At 37.1% G+C, this 12184-nt stretch overlaps 1 long non-coding RNA gene across 2 annotated transcripts in view; it reads right to left on the minus strand.

Annotated features, from left to right (window-relative positions):
• LOC145668073 (uncharacterized) overlaps positions 1-12184 on the minus strand; it is a 51054-nt gene that overhangs the window by 8312 nt on the left and 30558 nt on the right. For both annotated transcript variants that reach the window (XR_014127967.1, XR_014127966.1), the window contains exon 2: positions 3880-4099. This is a non-coding gene — a long non-coding RNA (uncharacterized LOC145668073). The remainder of the gene's footprint in view (positions 1-3879; positions 4100-12184) is intronic.

Genomic DNA, 12184 nt, shown 5'->3' on the forward strand with positions numbered 1-12184 from the left:
CCGATAATTATTACAATCCACTTTGTCAACTTTCTTGTGAAATGGAACAATGATTTATTCTTTCCACTCTTGTGGCAAGTCTTCCTTATTCCAGATAAGGAGAATGAGTTTGTGTATCTTGTTCCACAATCTTCCCCTTTAGCTAAAATTAACTCGGCCGGAATTTCGTCTACCCTCAGAGATTTGTATTTCTTTAATTTCTTTATAGCAATTTCTACTTCTGTTCGGCTAGGTTCTGAAATTTATGGTTCTGTTGTGCATTTCACTTTCCCCACGAACATTAGATTTGGTTGCGTGTTAAGCAAATCGTCAAATATATATGACCGTTTTTTTAAAACTCGATAGAGCAAAATTTGAGAAACGGAGGTATATATGGGATAGATATGCTATTTATGCTATCAATCGAGCTGTGAATTCAGAACTAGCAAATCTTGAAATGTTCCATGTTTGTAGAATACTAAATCATGAGCACTTTCTCAGAGCTCGATAGAGATTATGTACAATAATAACAAAAATTCAATGCCTGTAAAAAGATCTTTTGTGCTCTACCGAGTTTTGAAAGAATGTTCCTTGTTCCGTCGTCTGTCTTTAATATATACGCTCTAGGTTAATACCCTTCCTTAAATTCGTTGATACCCTTGAACATGTCTCGATTTTTTTACTACATTAATTCATACTTTACTTCATCTTCAAGTTCATTAATTTCAGCTTTCAAAAAATCGCGTTTCTCTCTTCTAAACATCTTGGAAGTTTCACGTTTGATATCAACGAAATGTAGTGTAGTTATATCGTTCGGATTTTGTAGCCAACGCAGTTTCGCCTATTTTCCCTTCTCTGTTAGTCTGGTGCATTCCGGGACGAATCATGATTTGTTCCTACATATTTCCGCATGCCCGCTGAAATTTTAATGCTATCCGTAATTTGAAACCAAATATCCTCAACATTAGTGCTCTTAAAACACTATGGTGGACAAACACCATATGTGTGGATATTCTCTGAATTCTCTCGTTTTCGCTCACTTCCTTCAATTCACCATTTCATTCATCCTCATCATCATCGTTTCCTTTAGTCTCGACGAAGATAACATGGAACGTAAAACTTTTTATTCATTCCGCGTTTACTCAATGTCTCCCAGAGGGGAACCTTATAAAATGATCACAATAATATTAAGTATATGTTGATGTGTTAACTCCCTTTCTTCTCTAGCTCAAAAGAATTCAAAAAGATCATTATTTTTTGCCAGTCAAGAATAAAATAGAACATATTTTAGAATGTAATAGGATAAAATACAAATTTTGCAGTTTAACATTCCACGTTTATGTCCATTAATCTAAGGAAAACGAATGATTAAGGCAAGTAAATAATTATGGACGAATAGGTGGAATGAAAGTGTGGGAGGAAACGGGAGTACCCGACAAAACCCACCGACATCATGATGTACACAACAAACTTATTTAGCAGTGGATCAAACCAAGAACCCCACACACCGGAGGTAACAGCTTTATCAGTGAGCCACGGTGACCTCAAGAGAGAATAGAATGGATTGCGAGATAACAATTTACTTTAATTAATCATCCGTCTCTTCTTTAGCCTATAGTGCAAAACTGTAAGACGTAACAACAGAATAAAATTCATTAACATAATGTGTACTTTACAAAGTGTACATAACCTGGGGAAATAATACGCACCAGAAATGAATATACTACTACGGACTCATTGCATAATACTTTTGTATTTAAAACCAAAAACATGAATGTAGCCTATACATTGCACTTAGGACTCTATATATTTTCCCCATATTAATATGTACATCAATAAGAAGTTATAAATAAATTCTTAAAACTGCTAGTATCCCGTGAAAATTTTATGGAGTATATTTCAACAAAGCTTCCTCGAGAACTGAGATTGGCAGAAAAAACGTGGAGATTGCAACAGTGTTAGTTTTTGCCTCAAGCCCTAATATCAAAACAAGATGCAAAAATAATAACAATGGGAGCAGAGCAACACCATATTATTGAAACTTCATAATAGCACTGAGCCACCATTCACCCCAATGCAACGCTGGCCGTGTCATGTGGTGTACTTCCTCTCCTCACGAGGAATTTATTAAGTTGCGCAGAAAAGAAGTGCAGTAGCCCAAGCGATTCATATGATCGAATAATTCCCACTCAATTCACATGATCGAATAATTCATCTGCGCAAAATAGATGCGCGGAAACCTAACTGATTCAATGAGCGAATCATTCCCAACCAATTCATATGATCGAATAATTCAGCTGCGCAAATTAGATGCGCGGAAACCTAACTGATTCAATGAGCGAATCATTCCCAACCAATTCACTTACGCGAAGGGAATGCGCTGACAACCAATTCATATGAACGAATTAAATGATCGAATCATTTCAGTGAATCAGACTAAATGAATCAAATCTCCGAAATGAACCATTTTGCCCATCACTAATTTTGAACGTTACTAGACCGCAGTTCCTCCCCTCAGCTACCAGCTCTTCTCATCCGTACTACACACAGAACAGTCTATCATGCTCGCTGCTCTGTTGTGAACGTGGTGTGATGATGAGATGCATATATGCAAGGGGTAAAGCAAGCTGAGAGTAGAAACGAAACGACAATATAATAATATTCTAAATATTATTAAATATCTTAAGGAGCAACAAACAGCGCACGATATTATGGCGGTTCACGTGCTCTTGCGAACTGCACAAGGCAACGCCACTGAAGAAACGATTGTTTATTTTAGATATTGATAGCAGCCTCTATTTAGGATCCTAGATCACATAAGTAATGAACAATATTCTTCCTATATTTTTCCAAGGTTTCCCCCTTTCCTCTCACATTCCTCTCATATGCCACTATGATCTGTCTGCTTCAACAAGTAGTACATAAACCAAGGGGATTAATATGAAGATTTCACCTCAGCTAAAGTTTCACACAGTCATTTATATGACGCGTTCAATGCACAAGGGATTCAAATCTACTTTTGGTCATTTTTGATATACTTAAACTTTGAGATCTGTATCTGCAAACTTGTTTCAGTGCTTAAAATAGTCGTATCCAGATATTGCAAATAATGTAAAAATATTATTTTTTTCCAAATATTTAAGCGTATCGTAAAAACTTTGCCCGTTTTAATCCCAACTTTAGCAATTGTACTTGATTCCTTTGTGCTCTAAACGTCCCATATAAAGATAAGCTACCAACTTTTGGTTTATGGTAACCAAATGCTTGCTAAGTAGAATGATATAACCTATGCACTACTGATAATCGTAGAATATTATTGAATTGCTCCAGTAACTTTTAAAATATCAAGGGGGTACAGTGGCTTAGTTGTAAAGCGCTTAGCTTTGGTGAATGGGGTCCTGTTTCGAACCCCAGCCAAGTAAGTTTGTGGTGGACAACATCGTGTCCGGGGTATTCCCATTTCCTCCCATATTCTCATTCCATCATTCACTTGCCTTAATCATCCGTCTCTCTTAGCCTAACATCCATAATCGTGAGATGTTGAACTGAAACATTTCATTTCATTGCATTTTTTTTAATACCAACTGAACATTGCTTCAACACCCATACTATATTTCGTGTTCTCAATAAATGTGGAAAGTTTTCTGAGGATGTTGCTAATTGCTAAGAACTGTTTCATTATCTAAAATCAAAATTTTATGGTACACTATTTTCTTTACCATGAACTTAATGCTACACGACTTTGTTTCAACCATAAAAAATAATAAATTTGAGAAGCTACTTGTGGTATACTTTTTGATCAACTTGAAAGTCAGAGAAGGAAGTATCCCTTCTTTATATTTTACTGTTTCTTGTGTATTATTTAAAAATACAGCCTGACCAATACCGTGCATACTATACCTCCTATGGTTATGGTACGTCCTCCTTCAAAGTCGAAACACAACCCATGATGCGAGCATTCAACTTTGTCGGAATCCACTCCCCCAACAGGAGACTTGAAGAAGATGATGACAGCTAACCGCTCCTTATCATCATACTCCAGTTCAATGACGTATCCGTCCCCGAAAGATCGAGACTTGGAGGTGCTCATATTGGATTCCTGGATAGATCACTTCGTATGCTAAATGAAAAATATAAATTTCATTGCAAACTACTGCATAAATTTCCTCGACTTAATTTCGCATAAAAGACTTGATCATACGATATTTATTTTATTTATTTTGAGATGGAGTTAAAACTTTTATTTTTTCTATTTGGGTGTGTGTGTGTGTGTGTAACATTCGAATAATTTGATTATAGATCAAATATCACAATTTTCTTGATATTTTTCTTATGGATCTATATTCAAATTATTCGAATGTTACACACACACATACACACACAACTGCTTCAGAGCAAACAACTGTGTTGTGGTCCCAATGACTAATTTTAGCTTCTAATACATATAATTAAGATATGTTATTCTGCTCGCGAGGCCCGCGGCCAAGTGGCTCTGTTGCTCTCGGTTCTCAAGTTCACACAACAACATATTGCAATACAGGTATATCCATGGACTCTACAAGGGAGGGTATGTTTTCTCCCTAAGAAGTGAATAAATGGTATTAAGTTTCCGCGCAGAAGCAAATATTTTCTGAATTCAGTGCTGCAGTAGTTTCTTTATTGTTTCATATTTACAACTTCTGTTGTAAAAATAGATATTATGTCCAGGGAGTATTCTGCACACCTAACACCCCTAACATTCACCCACATTTCCTTACACACACCCCTGGGAGTAAAAATATTGTTTTCTGTGAGTTTGTGTAAAAATGTATATCATTATTCAGGGTGTGCAACCTCTTTTGTTTTGAACATTCCATTAAGTAAAACTTCCTGGCGTTCTTACTGATTATGTGTACAGTGAATACCGAGATGGTATCAAATAAATCAGTCTCAGAGCGACTTCTTTGCATATCCTTTCTCTTATTATAGCTATACTAAAAATACAAAACCAGAGCACAAACTTTACCCTCTCTGAGAAAAATCCCGTGGATGTATTTTTTTAAAATTAAGTCACGAAAACTGAATGTATATTAGTGCCTACTGAATAGGTGGCTGTTTATGAAGGTTTGTCTTCTAACTGGAATAATCCAATGGAAAATATTTAATCCATTTTTCGCCAGTTCCTTAAAGTTTGTGATCGTCTCATCAGCATTTCATTTTGTCTGCAGCCGATAACGATTTCAAGCTGATTATACCTTGCATAAGTAGCTTCCTACGATGTTGTCACTAGCGTACATTACGTTTTCCTGACTTGAATTGTTTTTTTTAAAAGATACAGCTATTAAGAAATTTTTCGACCAACGAATTCATATCAATGTGATTTTCATTATGTCTTACAAATATAAACTTATGGAAACAGACTTCACCACTGTCTTTCTCGTAAAATTATAGCCCAATTTGATATATTACATTACTCCTTTTCTATTTAAAAACATCGAGCGAGATACAAGATGGCCGACTTCAGGATGGCAGGCATGATAAGCATACCCTCAAATAGATGTCTACTTCCTCCAGTGTCGGTTAACCCTTTTAGGATTTTTGGTAACTTTTGTTAACATGGCGTAGTATCGTCTTTGACCAGTTATTTAGGTTCTATAACAGGTATTTAATCCGGGTTTTTGTCATTAGTAGAGTCGAGGATGGACCAAAGAACACTCCAGATGTGTTTTGGAACCAGATAGTCAACTTGGAGGAGCCAAGGGGGACGAAGGGTGTGACTTTTTTATTTTTTCTTAAGGCAAATTTCAAAAAAAAAAAAATCACACCTTTAGTTTCCGCGATATCAGATTGCAACTTTGCATACGGATTGTGTGTACCTTTGGGTATTTTTAATTTTTTTTCTGAAATCCTTACATAAAACCGGGGCCGGGTCAGAGGGGCACAAGTATTCCGAGGGGGTGATTTTTTCAGAAAAAAATTCGTTTATTTCCCGACTTTTCTGCTTCAGTTATATGATAAGGACATGTAGATGATACCGTTGGAAAGGGCTTGCTATATTTAAAAAAAAAAAAAAAAAGTTTGAACCATGACTCTAGACCAAATAGTATTGACTAGAGCAACCCAAAATCATAAAAATTCGAGGATGGACCTTTACATAAAACGTAACAGCAATTTTCACATACCTAGAACATGATTGTGGTTGTGTAAGGGTCCAAAGGCAACTAAGTTGAAAAGCATAATAAAGCATAATTTTTGAAAATAAAGCATGAAGCATAATTTAAAATATATAGCACAATTCTTGGAAAAATTTATTTAACTGCAAATTAAGACATTGTATTAATATTTTCTAATTGTATTAAAAATATTGTATTAATAATGTTTAGGTTGAGTCAAAATAAGTGTTACAAGCCAATATCTCGCGAACTGTACATCATATAAGAAAAATATTAAGAGAAAATGTACAATACAGAGGGGCCTAAGAAATGAGTCAATCATTAGGTTTCCCCGGCCCCCCATTTTGGGGGAGGGGGTTAACGTGAAATTTTCAAATGGGAACATAGGTCGAGTGATACCTCGTTCGAAAGAGCTTGAAAAATTGAACAATTTTTGTAGAAAACAATTTTTGATATGGGGCACCGTTTTCAAGATGGGCCCCAAAAATCGTCCTGTATCCGATAAAATTTCCAGTACTTATAAATAAGTGTTACAAGCCAATATATCGCGAACTATACATCATATAAAAAATATTAAGAGACAATGTACAATACAGAGGGGCCTAAGAAATGAGTCAAACATTAGGTTTCCCCGCCCTCCATTCTACTGAGAACATTTGAATGTACCTGTGTGTTGATGTTCATGCAGTGTGAATAGTATGGTATGATTTTTTTCTTATTGATTAGTAGTGTTCAACGTAAAATCATCATTGATGTTACATTGCCTAGCTGTTAGTGAGAGTGTTAGTGACTTAAAGGGAAGTGGCAGTGTGAATATTGTAGGTAGGAGCTGTAGTTGTGTGTTGAACGGTTCAAAAGCGTAGAAAGAACGGGACATCAACTTTGGTGATAAGTTTTCCGTACAAGGAAACGAACACTATCGCATTAATATTATTAGTTTGCTTTGGGTAGCGTTTGAGTAGAGCAATGGCGGTGTTTGATCATTGTGTAGATATGTTGTTGGTGTTGGGCGAATGTAGAAGAAACTATCGTAACGCGGCACGAATGTATGCAATGCGCTATACCCAACGCCAACAAACATCTCACATGGCATTTCTGCGATTGGAGAGACGTTTGCGGCAACATGGTAGTCTTGTCCGGGGACGAGGTATGGGTCGTTACCGCTCTGCAACCAATGAAGAACGTGCAACAGGAATATTGGCAGCAGTGCATGTAGACCCAGATGTTACTACGAGACACCTCACTCAGGCCAGTGGAGTTAGCCAAAGATCTGTAGTGCGTATTTTGCGCGAGTACATGTTTCATCCGTATCATATCATCTTACATCAGGAACTATCTGGCAATGATTTTCATGCCAGATTGCAATTTTGTCTATGGTTGGAAGGTATGGAAAACAGACAGCGCAACTTCATATCCACCATCTTGTTTAGCGATGAAGCTACATTTACAAACACAGGACACGTAAACCGACATAATATGCATTATTGGGCTAGGGAAAATCCACTATGGCAGAGACAAGTTGCTCATCAGCATCGGTGGTCTCTTAATATATGGTGTGGTATCCTTGGTAACCATATCATTGGGTCATACTTTTTGATGGACGTCTTACTGGTGATACCTATGCCGCATTTATCAGTGATGTACTATACCCGGAGTTGTTAGAGAATATTCCTTTCGCTGAACGTATAAGAATGCGGTATCAACATGATGGTGCTCCAGCACACAACGCACGCCAGGTCAGAGCCTTATTGGACCACCGTATGGCGAATAAATGGATTGAGCGTCGAAGTCCTATTCACTGGCCTCCACGATCTTCTGACCTAACCCCACTTGATTTTTTCCTCTGGGGTTATGTTAAGGATCGGGTAATGTCCAACGTACCAAAAACTACTGATGATATGAAGGCGCGTATCCAAGGTGTGTGTGCATCTATCACTCCAGAGATGCTACATGATGTACGAACATCCCTATGTCGCCGCTTACTGAGGTTTGTGGAGCAGAATGGAGGACATATAGACCATCATTTGTAACATGGTAAGTGCTGAAATTATGTGCTTTACAGTGATAGAAATTACAATTTTTAACATCGCACATACCCGTAGAATTACTAAACGTTATTCTACTACTTTACAGGATGGTAATGCTGTGGTAATGCTTTAGGTTGTGGTAATGCTGTTGTGACAGGCTTGCCTGAAATCAAAACAAATTTTGTAGTAAGCTGTTTGGTATTTCACGATCTATCAAAGAGGTATCGCTCGCCCTATGTTGCGATTTGAAAATTCCATGTACACCCCTCCATACAAAAGCGGGGCGAGGGAACTTCTTTAACACAAATTTCAGGCTTTCTGTATTGTACATTGACTCTTAACACTTTTCTTATTTGATGCGTAGTTCGCTTGATATTGGCTTCTAATACTCAATTTGAACACTGCACATTCTATCTGAATGTGGAACCATTTTTGGCGGCCATTTTGATACAGGCTTGCCCAAAATGAAAACAAATTTTGTACGAAGCTGTTTGGCTTTCCACGGTATCACTCAACCTATATTCCCATTTGAAATTTTGAAATTGGTCCCGGGGCCCCATGATTAGGGCCCTGGGGACACAACGACAACATCATTCCACATTGCCTATGATGTTTTCGTTTTTCATTTTTTGTTTAGTCGTTTCCTACTCATACGTTTCCGATTTATAAGTACTGGAAATTTTATCTGATACAGGACCAATTTTGGGGGCTATCTTGCAAACGGTGCCCGATATCAAAAATTGTTTCCTACAAAAATTGTTCAATTTTTCAAGCTCTTTCGAACAAGGTATCACTCGACCTATGTTCCGATTTGAAAATTTCGCGTTCACCCCCTCCACTCCAAAATGGAGGGCGTGGGAAACCTAATGTTTGACTCATTTCTTAGGCCCCTCTGTATTGTACATTGTCTTTTAATAATTTTTTAAATATGATGTACAGTTCACGAGATATTGGCTTGTAACATTTATAAGTACTGGAAATTTTATCGGATACAGGACGATTTTTGGGGCCCATCTTGAAAACGGTGCCCCATATCAAAAATTATTTCCTACAAAAATTGTTCAATTTTTCAAGCTCTTTCGAACGAGGTATCACTCGACCTATGTTCTCATTTGAAAATTTCACGTTAACCCCCCTCCACCCCAAAATGGGGGGTGGGGGAAACCTAATGTTTGACTCATTTCTTAGGCCCCTCTGTATTGTACATTGTCTCTTAATATTTTTCTTATATGATGTATTGTTCGCGAGATATTGGCTTGTAACACTTATTTTCACTCGCCCTATATATATATATATATATAAAAGGTCCATTTAGTTGTAGTGCGACATCTTCAAATTCGAATTTTAACTAGCTCAGAATTTTGTCCAATTTTTGTACGTTTTTGTCCACTCAAGAAAAAAAGTTTGTACCATTAAAATAAACGAGGGAGGGCCATTTCAAAATTTGGGGCACTTCGATCACCTGTAGTGTGACATCTTCAAATTCGAATTTTAACTAACTCAGAATTTTATCCAATTTTTGTTCACCCAAGAAAAAAAATTGTACCATTAAAATAAACGAGGGAGGCCATTTCAAAATTTGGGGCACTTCGATCACCTGTAGTGCGACATCTTCAAATTCGAATTTTAACTAGCTCAGAATTTTATCCAATTTTTGTACATTTTTGTCCACCCAAGAAAAAAATTTGTACCATTAAAATAAACGAGAGAGGGCCATTTCAAAATTTGGGGCACTTCGATCACCTGTAGTGCGACATCTTCAAATTCGAATTTTAACTAGCTCAGAATTTTGTCCAATTTTTGTACATTTTTGTCCACCCAAGAAAAATTTTGTACCATTAAAATAAACGAGGGTAGGCCATTTCAAAATTTGGGGCACTTCGATCACCTGTAGTGGGACATCTTCAAATTCGAATTTTAACTAGCTCAGAATTTTGTCCCATTTTTGTACATTTTTGTCCACCGAAGAAAAAATTTTGTACCATTAAAATAAACGAGGGAAGGCCATTTCAAAATTTGGGCAACTTCGATCACCTGTAGTGCGACATCTTCAAATTCGAATTTTAACTAGCTCAGAATTTTGTCCAATTTTTGTACATTTTTGTCCACCCAAGGAGAAATTTTGAACCTTTTAAATAAAGGAGGGTGGGGTAACTTCAAATTTGTTCACTTTGAGTACCCGAAATATGTGGTTTCCATATTCAAATTTTAACTTGCTCCAGTTTTTCAAATTTTGTCGAATTTTTTTCCTCACTCATATAAAAGCTCTAGTGCCGTTTCTTTTTTTCCCACTTGCATCAGTTTTAGTGATAAAGTTCAAATTCTAATTTTAATTATTCAAAATTTAATCTAGCTTTTCTTCATTTTTGTATCAGAATGAAAATTTTTTTTGTACCATTCAATTTAACAATGGAGGGCAATTACAAATAGTTGCCAGTTCGATCCCCTGTAGTGCGATATCTTTTTATTCGGATTTTGACTAAGAACTAAGTACATTTCTTTTACCACGGAGAACTTTGTATCATTCAAATAAACGATGGAGGGTCATTTCAAAATTTGGCCAATTCGATCTCCTGTAGTGCGACAATATTTAAATCCTAATTTTAGTTAACTCATAATTTTGTCCGATGCTTGTACGTTGTTGTAGAACCAAAAATAATTTTGTAATATTTAAAAGAACGAATTAGGGACATTCTTAAATTTTACCCACATGGATTATTTGTAGTGCAATCTTTAAATTCCAGCTTTTAACAATCTTAGAATTCTGTCTAAATTTTGTACTTTCTTCTATCACCAGTAAAAGATTTTCTACAATTTAGATAAACATCAAGGAGTCATTTCAAAGTTTGGCCTATTCGAACACCTGTAGTGCGACATCTTCATAGTGATGTCAACCTGTTCGGCTGGGCTGGAGCCTTTTCGGTTGCGATAAGCCATCGGCTCAGCTCAGGTGACCCGTCGGCTCGACTCAGGTTAGCAACGACTTGGTTCGGTTCGGCTCACGTGAGCCATGGGCTCGGTTTGGTTCGGCGGAATTGAGTCATCAGCTCGAACCGGCTCGGTTGCGACGAGCCAGCGGCTCAGTTCGGCTCGGCTCATGTGAGCCATCAGCTCTCTTTTTCTCGGCTCAGCTCATGTGAGACATCGGCTCGGACCGTCTCGGTTTTGAGATCCGTTGGCTCGACTCAATTATCGGTTCGGCTCGGTAGTGACTTAGCCGTGAGCCAAGCCACTCGAGCCGTTGACTACACTATCATATTCGAATTTTATGTAGCTCAGAACTTAGTGATTTTTACTATCAACAAAACTTTTGTAAAATTCAAATAAACGAGGAAGAGTCATTACAAATTTGGCCAATTAGATCACCTGTAGTGTGACCATCTTCAAATTCCGAATTCAAAATGCTGAATTACCATTAACTTGGAATGCCACCAATTCGTATTAAAGAATTAAGAACAACAGCGTCCTCTGCGAGTTTTGCACCCTCAGCAAATAACGATATTTTATTTTATACCCTCGCCGTTAATGAGAAATTCCTAATTCAAAATGCAGAATTACCATTAGCTTGGAACGCCACTATTTTGTTCTGAAGAATTAAGAACACCAGCGTCTTCTACGAGTTTTGCACCCTCCGAAAATGTCGATATTTCATTTTGTACCTTCGCCGTTAATGAAAAATTTCTAATTCAAAATGCCGAATTACCATTAACTTGGAACGCTACTATTTTATACTGAAGAATTGAGAACACCAGCGTCTTCTACGAGTTTTACACCCTCAGAAAAAGTCGCTATTTCATTTTATACCCTCATTGCTAATGATAAATTTCTCATTCAAAATGCCGAATTACCATTAACTTGGAACGCCACTATTTTGTACTGAAGAATTAAGGACACCAGCGTCTTCTACGAGTTTTGCACCCTCCGAAAATGTCGATATTTCATTATGTACCCTCGCCGTTAATGAGAAATTCCTAATTCAAAATGCCGAATTTCCATTAGCTTGGAACGCTACAGATAGTGATCAGA

The sequence above is a fragment of the Thermobia domestica genome, chromosome 13 (assembly GCF_964235325.1).
Source record: "Thermobia domestica chromosome 13, izTheDome1.hap1.1, whole genome shotgun sequence".
Lineage (NCBI taxonomy): Eukaryota > Metazoa > Arthropoda > Insecta > Zygentoma > Lepismatidae > Thermobia > Thermobia domestica.